Source organism: Carassius gibelio, chromosome B20 (genome assembly GCF_023724105.1).
Source record: "Carassius gibelio isolate Cgi1373 ecotype wild population from Czech Republic chromosome B20, carGib1.2-hapl.c, whole genome shotgun sequence".
In the NCBI taxonomy this organism is placed as follows: Eukaryota; Metazoa; Chordata; class Actinopteri; order Cypriniformes; family Cyprinidae; genus Carassius; species Carassius gibelio.
This window is the reverse complement of record NC_068415.1, coordinates 2,616,989-2,633,869: the sequence shown is the minus strand read 5'-3', so window position 1 is coordinate 2,633,869 and position 16,881 is coordinate 2,616,989. Positions and strand designations below refer to the sequence as shown.

The 16,881-nt window shown below is 36.5% G+C and overlaps 1 protein-coding gene across 1 annotated transcript in view; it reads left to right on the top strand.

Moving 5' to 3' along the window:
- Window positions 1–579: 579 nt before the first annotated feature.
- Window positions 580–16,881, top strand: part of LOC127983686 (alpha-(1,6)-fucosyltransferase-like) — a 204,653-nt gene continuing 188,351 nt past the window's right edge. The window contains exon 1 of the mRNA XM_052585905.1: window positions 580–725. The gene's annotated coding sequence lies outside the window, so the exon portion shown is untranslated. The remainder of the gene's footprint in view (window positions 726–16,881) is intronic.

Sequence of the window (16,881 nt, the reverse complement as noted above, 5' to 3'; positions counted from 1 at the left end):
TCTAAAGATGAAAAGATGATAAGAATGTTGCTCTTAAATAATTGCCTAGCTAAATATGTATGTATTTATTTATGTATTTGCATATGTAATATATTTGCTCCTCTTAAAGAGGAAAAGATATTGCACTGCCATAGTAAATAATACAAATGTTACACCTGTTTAAATAAATGAATAATGCATGCATATACTGTATGTAATTTTTATTTATGCATAAATAAAAATATGCATAAAAATGTTGCTCTTATTTATTCCCCTTAAAGGGAAAGATAATGTATTGCATTACTGTAAATAAGAATGTTTTGATTCAACAATTATTTTATTAAGGTAAAATAAAATAAAAGTAATATGCAATAGTAGGCATGTAACGAGTTTAAACGTAGGACACTCAACTCAACTCTTGATTTACTCAGCAACACATTGTTTAACTTTAATAAAGAGCATTTGAGTTGCATTAACCATTTACTACTTCGCAGATCAAGGTTAGCTGGTTAATATATGAGATGTGATGAATCCGTTCCGTGTTTGTGTTTCATATTCTCCAGAGACAGACCCCAGTGTCAGTGAGCGGGTCCCGTGAATGATGATGGTCGGTGCGGCACTGTGACATGCGCAGTGCGCGGATGCTGTTCGGTGGATGTGTGTCCGTTCGCTGATTTCCTCTCACACACGCGCTCCTCTCCTCCACCCTTCAGGATCTTTCTCCGGAGCGGCGGCGGGGTTTTACGGTACGTGAGTCTGTTTGTATATGTAAATAAACGCTTTTGCAGCAGCGCGCGCTAGACGCGTCTCAAAGCAAGACGCGCGTGCAGCATGTGTGGTGATAAACACACGCGGCGTTGAGATGCATGCAGCGTTTTTGTTCATGCACTTCAGAGCCAGCAACGTGTTTGTGCTTCATACGGACGCGTTCCAAACCAACAGCAATTTTGGACATAAACACAGTCGTGTTCCAAGTCAGTGCTGTTTCGGACATCAGAACTGTGTGTGAAGCAATTTTGAACATGATAATGGACGTATTCCAAGTCAACAGCAGTTTTGGGCATCATATTTGTGCGTGTAGCATTTTTGGGCATCATAATAGACACTTCCAAGTCAGTAACATTTTATGATTCTGCGTCTATGATACAGCTTATAGGTTTTGAGACGCAGCATGTGAATCAGACGGCCTGTTGCATTGAATCTCATGGATAAAACATGTTGACGTCCGGAGAAGCTGTTTTGGGGGTTTGTTTTTAGGATTGTGGACTGTGTGATTTGTGTTTTTTGTTTAAAGCCAAAATACTTCAGTAGCTGATGGTGATGTAAAGAAAATCACTGATTTACTGTGGTACATGAACACTTGTATGTGCACTTCCATAATGTGACCTATTTAGGAAAACCCACAGGGTGGGACTCTATTTTATTCATTAGGAATTGATTGGATCATGAAAAGGGGTATTTATAGCAGAATGAAAGTCGTGGTTTTGAGGGAGAAGGTGGAAAGGTGGTATTTATAATGTCAGATGAAAAGGAAAGTCAGTTTAGAAACAGAGCGAGTTCTTAGAATTTGATGAATTATTATAAAGTGAAACGTTTTTCCTTCAGAATGTGCACTGACATATGAAAGCCTGTTTTCACCACAATTCTGACTGTTTTCTTGCAATTCTGACTGTGTCTCACGATTCCGAGTTAACACCTCACGATTCCGAGTTAGCACCTCACGATTCCGAGTTAGCACCTCACGATTCCGAGTTAGCACCTCACGATTCCGAGTTAGCACCTCACGATTCCGAGTTAGCACCTCACGATTCCGAGTTAGCACCTCACGATTCCGAGTTAACACCTCACGATTCCGAGTTAGCACCTCACGATTCCGAGTTAACACCTCACGATTCCGAGTTAACACCTCACGATTCCGAGTTAACACCTCACGATTCCGAGTTAACACCTCACGATTCCGAGTTAACACCTCACGATTCCGAGTTAACACCTCACGATTCCGAGTTAACACCTCACGATTACGAGTTAACACCTCACGATTACGAGTTTATGTCTCAGAATTTCAAAGTTGTTTCTCACAACTGACGTATCGGTAACTTTAACGCTAATGTTAGCTAGTTTTATCTATAGATACCTTGCTAAAGCAGAAGATGACATTAACGTTCTGCTTGAGTAGATGTGTAACTTAATGAGATTATGACAAACAGAAAATGAACGTTTTTGTCTTTATTGTGAATGGAGATGAATGCTTAGGGACATTTTGCTCTGTTTTGGTTGGATTTGGAAATGGAATAAAATAAATTACATTGTCTATCCTCTCAGGATAACTGGAATTAGTGTTACAAGTACCATAGGCACATCGTTCCACTCACCATGCAACTGATACTCGACTGCCATTGGCTCATCTGCATTCGAAGGGAGGGGCTTACTGATAGGTGAATTCCATGTTTACATCTCACAATTCCATGTTTACATGATTCTGAGTTCACATCTCACGATTCCAAGTTTACATACCACAATTCAGAGTTTATATTTCACAATTCTGAGTTTGTCGTCTCATAACCCGTGGGCGTCGGGTCGGAGCGGGTTAAGAAATTGGCACTTTATTGAGGGGCGACTTGGGGCGGGTCACTAAAAACAAAATTTTTAAAAATCTATTTATGTTGCATGGAATTTAGTGGTGGAAATTTTGATTCAAGAGATTCATTGATTTTCAGTTTGTTCACCGAAATGATTCATTCGGTGATTCGTTCAGTGACCATTTCTTCATATTTCACAAATACGCCAGCAGTTGGCGAAAAAGAGTGTCTTATGTGTTATGTCTTAAGTCAACGAACGTATTTACTTGTGACAAAAACTGATTTGGCTTTATTAAAGTGTGTGCATGATCGCATTAAATAAATAGTAAATTGTTCAGATTAACAAAGCACAAGGTTTTATCGGGGATTAAACGTGGAGTTATGTTCTGTATTCCAAATATGAAAACAAAGGTATGTGCACCTATAACTGCGCTTTGTATCTGCTGATTGCTGATCGAGATTTACATGCTTGGCTCACTGACCCTGTATACTCTCATTCATTTCATTCACGAATGAGATGTATCAGTTCATTCAACTCTTTCACCTACGAGAAGATCGTATTCGTTCACTACATTCATCAAATCACATGCTCCGTCACATCTTGAGTAACTCTTTTTGACAGGATGAAACAGTTCACAGAGCTGTTCACGAGCTGCGAATGCGCTGCTAAAAGTGCCGCGCTCACATGCTGCTGTTGGAGGAACTTCATTGAATGAGAAATTAGTCTTTTACGGTCTATGGTCAGTGGATTACGTAAACGAGAATGATTCGTTCACCTAAAAGATTTGTTCAAGAACGAACCATCATAGTGCAATTACCTATAGCCTATATTGATAAGGTTACGATATGAAGGTGTAAGTAGCAACTTTAACTTCCGTGATGTGCCTGATGGGCGGGGTGGGTCAAGAAATTGTACTTTATTTGCGGGGCGGGCTGGGGCGGGCCAAATAATTTCATAAAAGCGGGACCCGCGGGTTGGAAAAAACCCCGACCCGCGCATCACTAATGTTTACAACTCACGATTCCATGTTTACAGCTCACGATTCCATGTTTACATCTCACGATTCCAAGTTTTCATCTCACGGTTCCCAGTTTACATCTCACGGTTCCTAGTTTACATCTCACGATTCCCAGTTTACATCTCACGATTCCGAGTTTACATCTCACGATTTCCAGTTTACATCTCACAATTCCCAGTTTACATCTCACGGTTCCGAGTTTACATCTCACGATTCCCAGTTTACATCTCACAATTCCCAGTTTACATCTCACGGTTCCGAGTTTACATCTTGAGATTCCCAGTTTACATCTCACGTTTCCCAGTTTACATCTCACGGTTCTGAGTTTACATCTTGAGATTCCCAGTTTACATCTCACGTTTCCCAGTTTACATCTCACGGTTCTGAGTTTACATCTCACGATTCCCAGTTTACATCTCACGTTTCCCTGTTTACATCTCACGGTTCAGAGTTTATATCTCACGGTTCCGAGTTTACATCTCACGGTTCCGAGTTTACATCTCACGATTCCGAGTTTACATCTCACGATTCCGAGTTTACATCTCAAGGTTCCGAGTTTACATCTCACGGTTCCGAGTTTACATCTCACGGTTCCGAGTTTACATCTCACGATTCCATGTTTACATCTCACGATTCCAAGTTTACGTCTCACGATTCCATGTTTACATCTCACTATTCCGAGTTTATATCTCACAATTATGAGAAAAGGCACTAGCTTTCAAACTGACAAATAGTAATGATTAAAAAAAGAGAATAAATAGGGTAGTTTTCACAGATGTGTAAAATGGAGTATGTTTTGTTCTTCTAAGAACCAATTAAATCTATTGTATAAAACAGTTGTTAAGTTTTATAAAGTGAAGTTAAGGAGCTGTGTACTAGTTTAGCTAAAACCTTTATGACTCACTAACACCTGCTGGTTACACCTGTCAGATCAACCATTGTTGACTGTACTGATTTTCTTTTGACTAGCTTGTCTGCATTATGAGACCAGAGCGCATATACAGTATCTGTCTCAGGATGGTAGTTTGAATTGATTTTAGCATGTGTATTGCTAATGAGTTGTTTCGTTTTAATGCAAGTCTGTCTGATAATTGAATAGAGCATGGCAAACTCTCAGCATTCAGACAACTAATGAATAAATTGATGATCTCTTATGAAATGAACCCCACACAAGTGCATTCAGGATGCAACCTAAATATTTTTTCCAGAGGAGACACACTGAATACTGAACGCATACGGTTTATCTGGGAGTTAAAAATTTCTCGAGCGCTTAGTGAATGAGTCTCTAATGTATCTGAATCTGTGTGTCGATGTAGTTTGCTGCAGAATGTGGGCTGTTTACTCTCAGTAATCTTGTTTGGGATCATAAAAGTCTTCATTGTGTTTCCTAATGTCTCCCATGGGTTCAGTAAAATACATACAGACTTTTAAAATAATTTGCAGCAAGATGTGAGTGTTTGGAGCAGCACAGCTTTAGAGTTATAAACGTATTATATTATTATATATCTCATGATATTTTTGCACTGTTTAATTTAAATTCAGAGATGCTATCTGCATCTTTACATCTCACAATTTCCAGTTTACATCTCACAATTTCCAGTTTACATCTCACAATTCCCAGTTTACATCTCACGGTTCCGAGTTTACATCTCACGATTCCCAGTTTACATCTCACAATTCCCAGTTTACATCTCACGGTTCCGAGTTTACATCTTGAGATTCCCAGTTTACATCTCACGTTTCCCAGTTTACATCTCACGGTTCTTTTAGTTTAGATTAGTTTTTTTTTTTTTAAGTTTAGTTATTTTTGTTTTTAGAAAAAAATATTAGGTTATTGTTGTCTCTGTAACTAACTAAAAATGTTTTTTTTGGTGTATCTACTGTATATTCATCATTTTTAATTTTAGTTTTTGTTGTTTTTATGCATTTAAATTTTATGCATTTTATGCATTTCTATTTAGTGTTTCTTATTGTTTTGTATTTATTTATTTTTTAGTCTAGTTATTTTCAAAAAAATCAACTTGGCAACTCACTAAAAATGCATTTTGGTGCATCACTACTATTCATAATCTATATATAATCATTGCATGCTTCACACATTCCACTTCAGATAAGTCAGCATGTCATTTTTAAACACATAAATGAGTATTTACAGACATTTGTTTATTGATATTAAGTAATACAGTCATTTCCACAGATGTTGTTAGTGCAGAGCCACACGCATATCATGCATTTACATTTTCTTAACTGCATTAATATTCTGTGTGTGTGTGTGTGTGTCTGTTTTGCCCTCAGCCAGTCGAACACACCTGTCTGTCATCATTTGAGCGTAATGACTCCATTAAACAGCAGTGGCAATGGTTAACTGTAATGGAACGTTCTGGATGGAGCTCTAGATGTGTGCTGCTTTGTTCTCTAGGTTGCAGTCACAGATTGAATGTCTTTTATTTATTGAGTGCCTTGTGCACATTCACTCTGTCTTTTGTGTTATTTGCTGTCAGTTCTGGCTTCTATATTACAGATGTTCACATATGCATGTTGTGGTGCCGTCGGCTCAGGTGTGGATATTTGTCTCCAGAGATGTTTGACTGTAATGATTTTGTTTGGAGCAGGCCTTGGGAAAATTCAATTAAGAACATAAACATCCAGCACTTGTGCTGGAAAACCCCTGCAGGTCAAACGATAGAGGACAGGCTGAGCTGGCTGAGTCTTAAGAGTGTGAGCAGAAACATTAGATGTTGAGTTAAATTAAAGAAATGAGAATACTGTCATCGTTTTTTTTTTTTTTTTTGTGGAACATAAAAGATATGTTGAAGAATTTCGTTCTTAGTTTAGTTCTTAGTCTTCTTCCATGCAGTTGCAATAAATGGGGACTGAGGCTTTCAAACTTAAAAGTGCGACATTAAACTTTCATTGCATACAACTTGTGCACTATGTTTAAACCCTTCTGAAGTCAAACGAAGTCATAAAAGCTAAGAAAATATATATATAAAAATAGATAAATATTTTAAAATCGTCATAATGTCTTATTGTATTTATAATATTATCTACTTTGTTCTCACCATGAATATATTTGTTAGGTATTATTTAGAGCCCGACCGATATGGATTTTTGGGGGCCGATGCCGATATTAACTCGAAAATAGCCGATTTATAAGCCGATATTTTGATTTTGAAAATAAACTGGATATTAGACCCATTTCCTATAAACTGCACTTACACAACATTCAATAGCAAAATATCTGCCTGTTCTATGTATGTGGGCTGTATAAACCATTTTCCAGAAGGGATTTATGTAAAAAAAAAAAAGCCTTAGATTACAGTCTCAATGACTAAACAATTGCACATCAACAGTATATATTTTTTAATGATCAAAAAACAGTCTGGTTTTAAACATTTAACACTTTTACTTTCTTCCAGTTGAAGCTGGTTTTAACAGTCTGTGTGTGTACTGTAAATAAATTATAATACTAAAGTATTTGCAGAAGTAGTCCCACACTTTGCTGCTACAGCATTCACCTTTTTCAGGTATCTGTAGGCAGAAAGAGAGACAGAGAAAGAATAAGCATGTGTATTAATAATATCACCATGTATCATTACTCATGTCATCATTAGAATTAGAATTATAAATATAGCTGCAAGCAGCGATGGCGGGCTCAAGCCACCAATGCCATCGCCACCCCGGTGGCATCAGGTAAACTGTGCCCAGCGGGCACATGCATTCACAATATCCCTCTGGCAGTGACGTTTTAAAGGATATGGCGGTTAAAGGGTTAATCCGAATCATCTAGACTTTAAAATCACATTCACAGAACAATATATATATATATTCCCCAAACATATATATATATATATATTTAGTAACACTTTACAATAAGATTTCATTTATAAACATTATGTTAACATGAACAATATTTATATAGCATTAATTTATGTCAGTTAATATTCCAAACTTAAACATTAAAACATTGTTTTATTGTGATTTTTTTCCAAGCACATTTTACCAATTCCAAACCATATCAATCTTAATAACTACCATTATTTTTTATTTAATCATTTATGAGTGCTATACAATAGTCCAGGAAAGCTGTAAGAGAAAAACTCCTTATATTCATGTGCAGAATTATTAGGCTGTTTTCTTTTACAGATGAAATGCGCTAAAAAAGAGTTTTAACTCAAACTGTTTTAACTCAAAGTCGAAAATTATGAAATACCCATGAGAAATATCAAACACAAATGCAATACAGAAATGGATAAGTTAAGACTTGACCATTGTACAAAAATGCTGACTGGGTCATGAGGTCAGAAAAGAAGAAGAAAAAAAAAAACAGGTCAAGAAGAACTGACAAAAATAATTGCAAAATAATTAGGAATTAATGTGAAGATTAATTTTTAGTCAATTCTGCAAGACAGACTTTCAGGAAAGGAGGTGGAATAAAAATGAGCTCCTAAATCTTAATCCCGGATTCTGGAAGATATATTCCTCAAACCATCGGACAAGAGGAGGTGGTGCTGGTCCTTCATGAGTCACTCTAATCTGTTCATAAAGCCTATATATAAAGTCTTAATATATAGTATTTCACAATACTTCATGGTATTCTAATCAAATCATTTTTTGGAATCTTAGATCTCTCAGAACCTGACACATTGTAATTCTGAGACTCCAGGAAAGTGGCAGTTCTGTAAAATGTTGGCGCTGGAGACTAAATGCTCCCTGATAGTTTCACACCTAATTCACTTAACACACACACACACACACACATACACACACACACACACACACACACACACACATTACCCACAGTGACAGAGGGACAGAGTGACATCAGATGTATGATAGTTTTTTAATTTTCTATCATCCATATAGTGTTGTATAGTCATGAAACTATGCATATTTCCTCAGAATGACTTGTCTTCTATGTGTACATTTTTTTGAAGTGTTTAGAAGCTGCACTTAAAAAAATAAAAGACATTTACTGGTTACTTTTTTACTGTTATTTCAAAAAATCACCACGACAAAACCATTCAAGCTATCCAAAATTCATTCGCACCTGTTCTGTAAGATACATTCTTTAAACAGTGGTAAAAGAGGATGTGGTGCTGATCCTTCAAGAGTCACTCAAAACTTATCTGTCCATAAAGCCTATAAAGAATTATTCTTAATATACAGTTCACAATACTTCAGCATGTTGTTCTAATTAAGTGAGGGTCATTTTATCAGTAAAATACATAAAATTCATATTATTTTTCTTTGAAAGATTTCTATAAATGATTTAAATCATACTTGTTTCTACAATAATTATTTAAAAGTGATCCTATAGCTCCATCTGGTGGCCATTATTGGTACTAAGAATTGCCAGCTTGATTTATATGTTATGATAGTTTTAATTTTATGCTGGCTCTTGAAAATGATAAAGCTATGAAACTTACTGTGCTTCCTTCAAATGATGACTTCTAGGTATATAAAAAATTATGAAGAGTTGGAATTAAAAATTTTAAAGATATAGTAAAATAACTATGGTATTTTTTTATGTTACTTTAATAAATCTCTATGGCCACACCATTTAAGGTATCCTAAACCCATTCGCAATTTAACATCTTCAGTATATGTCTTCATGTTAAAAAAGTTTGGTGTGAACTACTTGTGTCTTCTTGGAGGAGAATGAATTAATTTACAGGCTGAGTTTATCATAAATCCACAATAACATTTCTGAGTTCTGTATCAATCAGTGTTGTTGTTTGTTTATTTTTATTTTTTTATTTTTCATAGGAAGATAACTGACCCTTTACTCTCCTTTTTAATAAATGAGCTATTTATAGCTGTATTTATAAACTGCTTACTACTGACTATTAATATTGGGACAAGGCTTTATGAAGCATGAACTGACTATTTACTAATGAGTGCAGTTATTATAAAGTGTTATCAATGCATTTGCTAATGTTAACAAATTAGACATTATTTTACAGTGTTATCAAATCCCTTAAATGATTTGTAAGTGTTTTGTAATGATTTTATTGACCTAAAAGCATTTGTGAAAGTTCTGCTTACATTACAGCTTAGTCTTGATCTGTGAGCTGAACAGATTTACTGTTACATCCATGACATTATGTAAATTCAAATAAATATCATGTCACAGGATGTCAGAGGTCAGTATCAAATTAGTTTGAAATTATTATTTGCAGCACAAATAAGGTTTTTTAGGATTTTTAAAAATCCCTAAAACTGTCAGAAAAGGATAAGGCCTAAGATTTCTATGTGAGTGGCTAAATTTGTTTGTTTTTATAACTATAATGCATAAACTATGAAACTATACAAAATGTATAAAAAAGTACAAGTTATTCTTTTCCAATGTTTTTTATTTATTTACATTTTTTTTTTTTTTTTGGGATTTACATTTTTAAAAATTAGCCTACTGCAATCATTCTAAACAGCTTGAATAAAACCTGTCAATATTTATTATAGACCACTATAACTGTGTATAATCTAACAAACGAGTTTATTATGAAAATAAAGTGTGTACACCAGATAAATTGGACGATAAAGAAATTGCTAACAATAGTATAATAGAGCATGTTTTAGGTTTTTAGGCGTTTAGATGCAGAAATGGACAAATCAAATGTAAAATCAAATGTAATTGATTTAATTAAATATAGATTAAGTCTTGTTAGAGCAAAATAATAAATAAATACGTACACACATTAAAAAAGCAGCCAAGATGAATGAGTTTAATTTTTTATATAGATTAAAATTGAAGACAGAAGCAGCTGGTATATGCGGTCACTTAATATTAAAATCCAGTAGATCCACTTCAGATTTATTTCTCAACAGTTTATGTTCACGTGGCTGTTTTCGTTTATATTCGCCAAGCTATTATGTATTTTGAAATAATCTTGTCCGTGATGTGTTCGTTCTTACGACAAAAGGCAGAATCCTGCAGCTCGAGAGAGATATATGTTATTCTGCCAGTCGCGCTTTCAAATAGTCTTGCACACTTAAACGGGTCACAAACACCTGCATTTAGCTCGTGTAGTGTTACAATGGGTTTATTGTGTGCATTTATGGCAATAATTTATTTTGAAAAGCTCTTAAACAAGAATAAATTCGTTTGTTTTGAACTTGTGACACTGTGCGCGCTGATCGGAGGCAGTGATTTCATATAGGCAGCCGCGAATATTTCATTTTCACACAAACAGTTCAAAAACATCTTAATTTAGCTCTTGGTGTGCTCTAATTGGTGAATTGTGTGATATCGCTGCAATACTTTATTTTTAATAGCTATAAAACAAGAATAAACTCGTTTTTTTCTGAGCTCATCATTCCACACGCTCCTGCTCAGAGCGGTGATTCATCTCTCGTGTTTCTCACGTATCACTGACCACACATCAATTATTAATGAGCCCTGACCTTATAATAATCATATATGTTGGTTTAGCTTGTCAGTGTGAATTAAATCCAAGTATTTATTTGTATTTTAACCGATTTAAAATCGAAACCAAAAGACAGTCTCCTCCCTTTTTTATTCCGGTAACTACACCTGTAGGGGCGCTATTTCTCTCAGACAATGGAAGTCTAAGCACACACACTCAAACAGAGGGACAGAGTGATATGAGATGTCTGACAGTTTTTTAATTTTCTGTTATCCATACAGTGTTGTAAAGTCATGAAACTATGCATATTTACTCAGAATAACTTTTTTTCTTTATGAAAAAAGGTTTTGAAGTGTTTGGAATTTAAAAATGCAGGAAAATTAATAATTCCATCTTTATTGTCATTTTAAAAAATCCCCACGACAAAACCATCCAAGCTATCCAAAACCCATTCACAATTTAAGTTCCTCAATGTTTTTTCAACATGTACACCAAGTTTGGTGTGTATAGTGTTACTCTCCTCTGAGCAGTATGCATTAATTCACAGCTAAATGTAAAAAACAATCCACATTCAAATCAAAATAGCCGACTTCCTGTTGGTCGTAGCTGATGACTGTGAATTAGAAAGTTGTCCGTCTTGATAAGAACAATTTTTGTACTGAGTTTGGTGTCTGTAGCTAAAACTAACCCCCCCACTTTTGACAAAAGGTGGCGCTATAGAGTGCCTCTTCCACGCCCTCTTATGAAATTTTGCCAGTGTCTAGCTGTCACTAATACTGATATGTGTTCTGAGTTTGATGAAATTCTAAGCATGTTATATGCCTCAAAATCACCTGAGAAGTATTCCAGTTTGACATGTTGCCACGGCAACAATATTTTTAGATATCAATATCCCCCCAGCAGATTTATATCGGCTGTGTTTTAACATTATTCTGATGAAGTTTGAAGCAAATCGAGTAAAAATAAGATGCTGAATTCAAAGCATTTTGAAAATGACACACTTCCTGCTGCCACTTGGTGGCGCTATAACTTTGACTCCTAATAGTCACATATATGCGATCGACATCATACAATGAATAATCTGATGAAGTTTGATTAAAATTAGGAAATGTATGTGGATGGTATTAGACACTTCCTGTTTCTCATTTCTCGCCATAATTTCAAAGCCTCGCCACGAGCAAACCGTTTGAGATATCAAAAATCCCCTGGCAATTTTTCATCCCCAATGTCTTGAGATCATGTTGACCGAGTTTGGCGGCAATCGAGTAAAAAACCTATGACAAGTATTTCAAATTCCAGAGCATGCACTTTTTACATAACTCTAAATAGCTGACTTCCTGTTGGGCGGAGCCTATGATATGCAATACGAAAGTTGTTCGGCACGATGAGATCTATATGTGTACTGAGTTTCATATGAATATGTGCAAGTATGTGTGAGCTATACATCAACATTTATAACTGTGATCCAGGGGGCGCCGTAGAGCCCCTGTGCCACGCCCAGGTCTCAGCCTCTGCAGGCTCCTTCAGGCCACAGATTCCAAAGTGTGCGCAAATTTTCAAGAGTTTTTGAGTATGTTAAGGACCCCAAAAGCCCCCACAACTTTGACGACAAATATGAATAATAAACCCCAAATAGCCAACTTCCTGTTGGGCGGAGCCTATGATATGCAATACGAAAGTTGTTTGTATTGATGAGATTTATATGTGTACCGAGTTTCGTATGTCTATGTGCAAGTATGTATGATATATGGCCCTCCATATTCCAGGGGGCGCTGTAGAGCCCCTGTGCCACGCCCGTGTATCAGTCTCTGCCCGGCCCTAATGGCCGCAGGTTCCAATGTGTGTGCCAATTTTCAAGACTTTTTAAGCATGTTAAGGGCCCCAAAAGCCCCCGAAACCTTGAAGAAAAATAATAATAATAAATAATAATAATAATAATAATAATAATAATAATAACAAATAATCCTAAGGAAAACAATAGGGCTCTCGCCCTCCAGGCTTGAGCCCTAATAATAATAATAATAAAAAATAATCCTAAGGAAAACAATAGGCCTCTCGCCCTTTGGGCTTGAGCCCTAATAATAATAATAATTAAAGCTGCAAGCAGCGATGAACGGGCCCTCGCACCCGGGCTCACCGGCAGCGAGTGGCTTTAGTTAATAGGTGAACGGCGAGAAATATGCGTTTAAACTCAAATATAAGTAGAATATATCAATGTTTATTCCATATATGTGCCAATCTTCCTGTTGCCAGCAGGTGGCGCTATCATTATAGTGGAATATTGACCTTCAGATGTGTTCAGGGCAGGACTTTTGTCGAACATGTGAGGTTTGGGGAGGATTGGACATTCTATGCCTGAGTTACAACAACATTCTATTTCATGGCGAAACATCAAAATTTGTCAGGCCACCATGGACACGCCCTTTGACGAAACCTCAAGATTTTCGCAATTTAAGATCGCAAAAGGCTTTAGATTACACTGACCAAGTTTGGTGTTGATCTGAATAAATCTCTAGGAGGAGTTCGTTAAAGTCCAACCCCTGAAAATGGCCAAAACAACACTAATTTTGCAGAGAAAATTCTAAATAACTGACTTCCTGTTGGGATTCGGATTTTGTACCAAGAGACTTTTTCGTAGATATTGGTGTGTTACATGTGTGTACCGATTTTTGTACATGTACGTGAAACATAGCTCGATGCGCACTCCGTTTAAAGTGTATATGCACTCCGTTGAAAGTGTATAGGTGGCGCTATCGAGCCATTTTGCCACACTCGATGGAATATTGGCCTTCAGATCTGTTTAGGCCAGGACCCTTATCACACAAGTGAAGTTTGGGCAAGATCGGACATTTTATGCCTGAGTTATAACATCTTTTATTCCGATGGCGAGACATCGAACTTCATCACGGCACCATGGACACACCTTTTAACAAAAACTCAAGATCTTCACAACTAAACATCACACAGGTCTTTAGATTAGACTGACCACAAAAAAGACATTGATGTCATAAAATTTTTAGGAGTAGTTTGTCGCAGTGTAAAATATGTAACTTCCTGTTGCCAATAGGTGGCGCTATGACTATAACTGAATATTGGCATGTAGATCTGTTCAGGTCAAGAGTCTTATCCAACATGTGAAGTTTGGGCAGATTGGACATTGTATGTCTGAGTTACAGCAACTTCCTTTTTCATGGCGAAACATCGAAATTTGTCAGGATGCCATGGACCCGCCCTTTAACGAAACCTCAAGTCCTTCGCAATTTATTATCGCAAAGGGCTTTAGATTACACTGACCAAGTTTGGTGTTGATCTGAATAAATCTCTAGGAGGAGTTCGTTTAAGTACAACCCCTGAAAATGGCAAAAACAACACCAATTTTGAAGGGAAAATTCAAAATAACCGACTTCCTGTTGGGATCCGGATTTCGTACCAAGAGACTTTTTTGTAGGTATTGGAGTGTTACATGTGTGTACCAATTTTTGTACATGTACGTGAAACATAGCTCGAGGCGCACTCCGTTGAATGTGTATAGGTGGCGCTATAGAGCCCTTCTGCCACACCCGGTGGAATATTGGCCTGCAGATCTGTTCAGGCCAGGACTCTTATCACACATGTGAAGTTTGGGGAAGATTGGACATTTTATGCCTGAGTTATAACATCTTTTATTCCCATGGCGAGACATCGAACTTCGTCGCGGCGCCATGAACAAGCCTTTTAACGAAAACTCAAGATGTTCACAACTGAACATCGCACAGGCCTTTAGATTAGACTGACCACAAAAAAGACATTGATGTCATAAAATTTCTAGGAGTAGTTCGTCGCAGCGTAAAATATGTCACTTCCTGTTGCCAATAGGTGGCGCTATGACTATAACTGAATATGGGCATGTCAATCTGTTCAGGTTTGGAGTCTCATCAAACATGTGAAGTTTGGGGCAGATTGGACATTGTATGTGTGAGTTATAGCAACTTCATTTTTCATGGCGAATCATCGAAATTCGCCAGGCCGCCACGGACATGCCCTTCAACGAAAACTCAAGATCTTCGCAATTTAACATCGCAAAGGCCTTTAGATTAGGCATACCAAATTTGGTGTTGATTTGAAGAACTCTCTAGGAGGAGTTTGTTAAAATACAACACATGGAAATGACCAAAATTACACAAAATATGCTCATAATATTAAAAATAACCGACTTCCTGTTGGGTTTAGAATTTCGCTCCAAGAGTCTTTTTTGTAGGTATTGGTGTGTTACATATGTGTGCCAATTTTCGTGCATGTACGTGAAACATAGCTGGAAGGCTGTTGATTTTCTTGGTATAGGTGGCGCTGTCGAGCCATTTTGCCACACCCTCTTCTGAATCCTATATCAGACGAAAATTTTCACCAGGTTTGACGCGTGTGCAAAGTTTCATGACTTTTTGAGCATGTTAAAGCCCTCAAAAATGCGATTCATTCGGGAGAAGAAGAAGAAGAAGAATAATAATAATAAATATAGCTGCAAGCAGCGATGGCGGGCTCAAGCCACCAATGCCATCGCCACCCCGGTGGCATCAGGTAAACTGTGCCCAGCGGGCACATGCATTCACAATATCCCTCTGGCAGTGAGGTTTTAAAAGATACGGCAGTTAAAGGGTTAATCCGAATCATCTAGACTTTAAAATCACATTCACAGAACAATATATATATTAGTAACACTGTACAATAAGATTTCATTTATAAACATTATGTTAACATGAACAATATTTATATAGCATTCATTCATGTCAGTTAATATTCCAAACTTAAACATGAAAACATTGTTTTATTGTGATTTTTTTCCAAGTACATTTTACCAATTCCAAACCATATAAATCTTAATAACTACCATTATTTTTTATTTAATCATTTATGAGTGCTATACAATAGTCCAGGAAAGCTGGAAGAGAAAAACTCCTTATATTCATGTGTGCAGAATTATTAGGCATGTTTTCTTTTACAGATGAAATGCGCTAAAATAGACTTTTAACTCAAACTGTAAGGTCGAAAATTATGAAATACCCATGAGAAATATCAAACACAAATGCAATACAGAAATGGATAAGTTAAGACTTGACCATTGTACAAAAAATACTGACTGGGTCATGAGGTCAGAAAAGAAGAAGAAAAAAGCAGGTCAAGAAGAACTGACAAAAATAATTGCAAAATAATTAGTAATTAATGTGAAGATTAATTTTTAGTCAATTCTGCAAGACAGACTTTTCAGGAAAGGAGGTGGAATAAAAATGAGCTCCTAAATCTTAATCCTAGATTCTGGACGATATATTCCTCAAACCATCGAACAAGAGGAGGTGGTGCTGGTCCTTCACGAGTCACTCTAATCTGTGCATAAAGCCTATATATAAAGACTTAATATATAGTATTTCACAATACTTCATGGTATTCTAATTAAATCATTTTTTGGAATCTTAAGTCTCTCAGAGTCCGACACCGAGTAATTCTGGAGACTCCAGGAAAGTGGCAGTTCTGTAAAATGTTGGCGCTGGAGACTAAATGCACCCTGATAGTTTCACACCTAATTCACTTAACACACACACACACACACATTACCCACAGTGACAGTGGGACTGAGTGACATCAGATGTATGATAGTTTTTTTTTAATTTTCTATCATCCATATAGTGTTGTATAGTCATGAAACTATGGTCATGAGACCAGTCATTCTGAGGAAATATGCCTCAGAATGACTGGTCTTCTATGTGTACATTTTTTTTTTTAAAGTGTTTAGAAGCTGCACTTTAAAAAAATAAAAAGACATTTACTGGTTCCTTTTTTACTATTATTTCAAAAAACATCACGGCAAAACCATTCAAGCTATCCAAAATTCATTCACACCTATTCTGTAAGATTAATTCTTTAAACAGTGGTAAAAGAGGATGTGGTGCTGATCCTTCAAGAGTC